Source organism: Cebus imitator, unplaced genomic scaffold (assembly GCF_001604975.1).
Source record: "Cebus imitator isolate Cc_AM_T3 unplaced genomic scaffold, Cebus_imitator-1.0 Scaffold117, whole genome shotgun sequence".
Classification (NCBI taxonomy): domain Eukaryota; kingdom Metazoa; phylum Chordata; class Mammalia; order Primates; family Cebidae; genus Cebus; species Cebus imitator.
Window position 1 is genome coordinate 8,726,709 of NW_016107432.1, and position 6,399 is coordinate 8,733,107.

At 49.7% G+C, this 6,399-nt stretch overlaps 1 pseudogene; it reads right to left on the bottom strand.

Moving 5' to 3' along the window:
• Window positions 1-1,763: 1,763 nt before the first annotated feature.
• LOC108311684 lies at window positions 1,764-2,249 on the bottom strand (annotated as a pseudogene).
• Between the last annotated feature and the right edge of the window lie 4,150 nt (window positions 2,250-6,399).

Sequence of the window (6,399 nt, forward strand, 5' to 3'; positions counted from 1 at the left end):
CAATACCCACTATCGGAAATTTCATGAGGACCACATGGAAGACACATGTGGAGATGCAGGACCCAGACTCCCTCCATCACGCTGTCCCACCATCTTAGCATGTGGCTCCCAGACCCAAAGTCATCTCAGGGTACGAGAGAGCTGCTAGAGTTCCAGACATCACATCTGCATTCCAGACATCTGGAAGGAGGAAAGAAGCAATGGTAGATAGGGATGAGTCAGCTCCTTTAAGAAATCTTCCTAGAAGTCCCACTGACACTCTTGTTTTCGTTCATTGGTCAGAACTTAGCCATATGACCACATCTAACTTCAAGAGAACCAGGAAGTAGAGTCTTTTAGCTGGGTGTATTATATCCCTGAATTCATCAGGTTCTGTTACTAGGGAAAAGAAAAGAGACCTAGAGTGGGCAGCACTCTCTCCCCCAGCTCTGTGCATCTCCTCCGAGGCTGTTCCAGCCCCCTAACTTCATCTCCCACTGGTTCCCATCCTGCAAGCTCCACTCCAGGCAGGCCTGTCCCGTGACTCCCCTGGCTGCCATGCACTGGGTGGGCATCCTTTCCCTTTCAGGGCCCCAGGATCCTCCTCTATGAAAGAACTTGAGAAGCACTGTTGTATCTAACCCCCCACATCCGTCTGACGGCACAGCTCTCTGCCTGTCTCTCTCACCCTCTCTGAGACACACACAGACTTTCTCACCTGCTCAGTTCCTACCTCACAGCAGCCGAGACGGAAGTACACCCACAGCTCATCCCTCCCTGCTTTCTCCCTGGAGACCATCCCCATAGGAGAAGCTGAGACTGCCAGCCAGATGCTCATGTAGCCAGCCTCCATGACAACTGGGAGCGGCCACTTTGTCCTAGGTCAGCTAAGTGAGACATCAGGGATGTGTTTCAGAGCAGGAAAGCTTCTGGGACAGGTTTTCCTCCCTGAGGAAGGAGAGAGGAGTGTTCCCTGTCACTCCCTTCCTGCTGTGCTATTGTTGGATGCTCAGAGCCAGGCTGACACCTTGTGACTGTGTGGGAAAGTCAGAAGAATCTTGGAGAGGCCAACCAAGGGCCCTAACGTGGTTGGGCTCTTGGCAGCTTCCTTGTAAAGTGCTTGGATACGTTAGGATCAGGGTCTCCTGTGTATGAGCATTAATTGATCTCGCTCAGAGTAATCTTCATGACATCCATGAGGTAGGTAACACTGGGACCCCACTTCACAGGGGAGAAACTGAGACTCAGTAAGTGCCCCACACAGTCCACAATTAGAAGTGAGACCCAAGTTTGCCTAACACCCAAGCGAAAGATTATAGTCATGGAAGAATTCTGCAAAATGGAGATTTAGAAACACAAGTGCTTTCAGTGATAGGCCTGGCCCCTGTCAATGTGCAGATTGCAGTTATTATTGTAACTGACAGCACGTGGCTTCCGTGGCTGGCGAGGAGGAATGGCAGGTGGGAGGGCTGTATCCATTCTAAGCCTTCTGCTTTAGTCAGTTCTGACGCTATCAAAAATACCCGAGGCTGGGTAATTTACAAAGAGCAAAATTGTATTTTTCAAAGTTCTGGAGGCTGGGAGCCCAAAATCAAGGCAGCAGCAGGCCCAGTTCTGGTGAGGGCTGCTCTCTGTTTCCAAGACGGTGCCTTCTTGCTGCGTTCTCTGGAGGGGATAAATGCTGTGTCCTCACATAATGAGAGGAAGAGAAGGGAGAAGGGACATCCGCAATGAAGCCTCTTTTTTTTTTTTTTAATGATGAAAAGATGTCCATATATTTAGAATTAACCAGCTGGACTCAGGTTAGATGATCCAATTTTGTTGGCAACATCCAGAGCATCGTCATCAGGAGCCAGTGGAACCCACTCCTTCCTCTCTCCATCAGGCCAATCAGGGTGCTGACCTTGGCCACATCCCTGTCATAGAGCGTCTCCACAGCCTGTTTGATCTGGTGCTTGATGGCTTTAACATCCACAACAAGCACAAGCGTGTTGCTGTCTTTTGTCTTCTTCATGGCAGACTCAGTGGTCAGTGGAAACTTGATGACAGCATAGTGGTCGAGCTTGTTTCTCCCGGGGGCGCTCTTCAAGGATATTTGGGCTGCCTCCGGAGTCGCAGTGTCTTGGGCCGCCAGAAGGTGGGTGACGTGTGGATCTTGCTTTTTTGTGGCTGTAGACACCTTTCAACACTGCCCACTTGGCCTTTAAAGCCCTCACTTTGGCTTCGGCTTTGTGAGGGGCAGGAGCTTCCTTCTTCGCATTCGGCACCATCTTGTGAAACAGGCATGAAGCTTCGTTTATAAGATGCTACGGTTTGGATCTGTGTCTTCACCCAGATCTCATGCTGAATTGTAATCCTCGGTGCTGGAGGTGGGGCCTATGGGAGGCGAATGGATCCTGGGGCAGTTTCTAATGGTTTAACAACACCCCTCTAGAGATGTGTCATAATAGAGTTCTCAGAAGATCTGGCTGTTTGAAAGCATGTGGCACCTTCCCTGTCTCCCTCTCCCTCCTGCTCCAGCCATGTAATGTCCCTGCTTCCCCTTTGCCTTCCACCATGTTTGAAAGTTTCCTGAGGCCTCCCCAGAAGCCATCATGTTTCCTGTCCAGCCTGTGGAACCATGAGCCAGTTCAACCTTTTTTCATTGTAAATTATCCAGTCTCAGGTATTTCATTATAGCAGTGGGAGAATGGACTAATACACAAGGCTTTAGTCCCATGCATGAGAGCGGGACCCTCATGACCTGATCATCTCCTCAAGGCCCCCCCGCCGAACACCATTGCATTGGCCATTCAGTTTCAACACATGAATTTGGGGGGCACATTCAGACCGTAGCATCTTCTAAGGTCAGATGACCGTGTGATTTTATTAAACTCACACTGCTTTGCATTTTTCCTTCCTTTCCCTCCATCCTCTGCTACTGCATCTACCCTGAGAAGTTTAGCCTGTTCCCCTTGTGCGCTCATGCCTATCTCCCTGCCTTTGCTCCCACACGTCTCCCTGCCTTTGCTCATGCTTATTCCCTGTGCTGCCCGAAGTGCCCTTCCTGTTTGTTCTTGCTTTAAAAAAAAATATTAAAACTCCTATACATCCTTCAATGCCTAGGTCATATGGCACCCCTGTTAGTAGCCTTCCTTCATGTTCCCTTCTACTCCTGATAAATGAGTCATTGCTCCTACCGCCACCCCAGAGGGCCTGGAGAGGACCTAAAATGTGAGCACCTATAAGATCAAAATGTGGTTCCCATCAACTCCTAATTATCCATAGGTTGAGAACTGCTTTTCTGATTATTGAAGTGACGACCCAACACAAACCTGGGACCAACCACCTCCCCAGGCCCATGAGTTAGGCCAAAGAGGAACCCAGACACTCTGTGAGTTGATCTGCTTGACAAGACCCAGGGAGCCAGAGCCCCACTCTTCTTGCCTCCTCCTCATCAGTCCTGCAGCCCAGGGCTATGGACTGGCCTCCTCCTGTCAACAAAAGCTTCCTGTTGCCTTAGAGCTGAGAGTCCAGGGGCAAGATAAACTTAAAAGCCAGTTACTATAACCAAACAGACACCTGACAAGAGAGTAGTGTCCAGAATATATAAAGAGTGCCTATAAACCAATAAGAAAAAAGAAACAATCCTATTTTTTTTAATGGGCAAAAGACTTGGACAGATACAAAAAAAGGGACTATTTAAATAGCAATAGGCATATGAAGGTACTCTATATAAGTCATCAGGAAAATGAAATTCTTTATTCTAAGGGAGGTGAGAGCCACTGAGCTTTAGCACAGGAGAGATGTGTTGAAAAATTGACTGAATGGGCTGTGTGACTTTCCTGGAGCTGCTAGAACAAATAGCCGCAATCTGGGTGGCTTCAAACCACTGAAATTTACTCTCTCACTGTTCCAGAGTCCAGCTGTTTAAAATCAAGGCGATTGGCTGGGTACGGTGACTCAGGCCTGTAATCCCAGCACTTTGGGAGGTTGAGGCGGGTGGATCACTTGAGGTCAGGAGTTCAAGACCAGCCTAGCCAACATGGTGAAACCCCGTCTCTACCAAAAAATACAAAAATGAGCTGGGGTGGTGGCAAACACCTGTAATTCCAGCTACTCAGGAGGCTGAGGCACAAACGTTGCTTGAACCTGAGAGGCAGAGGTTGCATTGAGCCGAGATCACACCACGGCACTCCAGCCTGTGAGACAGAGCCAGACTCCATCTCAAAATTAATTAATTAATTAACTAATTAAATAAAATCCAGGTGATGAGCAGGCTCACTCCTCCCTGGGGCTCTGAGGATTCACCCATCCTCTCTGCTGGCTTCACTGGTTCCCAGCCATCCCTGGTGCTCCTTGGCCTGTAGACACATCACTCTCCTCAGCATCCATCTTCCGTGGCTTCCCCTCTGCGTGTCTTCTCCTCTTGTCCTCTGAGAAGGACACTTCTCATTGCATTGAGACCCTATGTGGGTCATCCAAGAAGTTCTTATTTCAAAATCCTTAACTCAATTACATCTGCAAATGCCCTTTTTCCAAATAAGGTTACATTCCTAGGTTCTGGGTAAATGGATCTTTTGGGGGCCACCATTCCACCCTCTGCAGGAGGCCAGAGTGGACAGGGGAGGACCACCTAAGAGGTGCATGACAGTGGTGGCCTGGACTGGACAGGATGAAGCAGAGTCATGGGCAGGTTTGAGAGGTACCAGGAGGTGGAATCCAAGCACTTTCCCAGTGTCGAGGTACACAGAATTGACGAAGATGGAGATGTTAAGGGTGTCTGTCAGGCTTTGGCTTAAGCAACTTGTGGATCATGATTTTTAAAAAATCTTTATCCAATTCCATCCCACAAAGCTTACCTGTCTCCCCAAACCCAATTACCCCAGTTCCTTGGGTTACCCCGGGGGCAAACCCAACTTCTTCAAAGCCAGGTCTGGTTGTCAACAGAACTCCAGGAAACACGAGAAGCCCTTCATGTGATTGCTAAGTAATTGCTTTTCAACTATAAAAGTAATTAAGAAATGGCACCAATTTCCCTAAGTGTATAACGTAATTAAATCCACTGGCTTGGAAAATCATTTGTGATAAACCGAAACAGCGAAAGATCAAGCCCCAGGGAATTAGGGAAACCTCTGACATGAGGATAAAGTGTTCTCTGGGGCCTTTTCCCGGAGGGGTTTTGGTGGGCATGGGCTGTGGCTGGGAAAGGCGGGGTGAGTGGAGGATGGAAAAACCAGATGCCCAGCTGGCTGGGCCTGGCTGGGGAAGAGGCGGTGGGAAGCCGCCTGCCAGGTCGTGCGCCAAGGGAGGGAGCTCAGGGCCCAGGCCAGGCGGGGGAGAGGGTCTTGACTGTAAGTTGTCCAGGTTCTTGGCGTTTTGAACAAAGAATTGGACAAAACGCCCAGCAAAGCAAAGAAAGAATTAACAACGAAAGAACCAGAGAACTCAGGTCTCAGCTCCCGGCACCCCTTCTAATACGCACAGCAGCACCTGGCGTTGGGGCCTGGGCAGGAACCCAGCCTACCAGGAAGGAAATGAGCACAGGCTGAGCACCATGTGCCAGGCTCCCAGTCCGGCTCCTACCAGGAGCTTCCCATTGTACCGACAGCCTCCAAGGGTGGAGGGGCTTGCCTGGCTCCCCCAGCTCCAGCGCCAAGGCTGTGCCTCTGCTGTGGGGACCGCGCTCAGGATCCCGGGAAGGAAAGCAGCCTGCTCACCTCTCTCGGAGCCTCACACCTGCCCCAGCCCCAAATCTGGCACGTGTCTCTGTCTCCACTGCCTGAGCCCAAGCCTGCTATCCTTGTCACCTCTACGCCTCCCTGGTGTCCCCAACTCTAGTCCAGCCCCCTTCAGGAAAAAAAAAAAAAGAAAGAAAGAAAGAACCAAAGCAGGGATTTATTGAAAACAAAAGCACCCTCCACAGTGTGAGAGCGGCCCTAGCAGCGACTCAAGAGCCGGGATACAGACTTTCCTAAGGCCAAATACCCACTACAGGTTTCCCATTGGCCACTTGGTCACATCATGTAAATGAAGTAGCGCCCAAAATCCGTGTGATTGGCTGCAGAAAACAACCAATCAGAGGCTGAAGTGAAGTTGCAAAGATCACATACTCCTGTGCAAATACCTGATTGGCTGCAAAAAGCAACCAGTCAAAGGCTAAGGTGAAGTTACAAAGTGGCACTTCCTATGCAAAGAAAGACTTCGCCCTCAGTCTGATTGGCTGCAGACAATCAATTTTCCATCTGCCTGGTGGAAAAGGGGTTTGCAAAAGTAGTAACCTCTGGTCCTTTTGCTGCTTAGGCGTGGAAAGTTAGGGTTTTCATTTCAGTTAGTTCTAGGAAGTTGGCCTGAAACTACCTTAGGCTTCCTGCCTCCAGACACCATTCTCCCGTCTCAGAAGCGTTACCCCAGGAGATCAAAGGCAGCTCAGACTCAGTC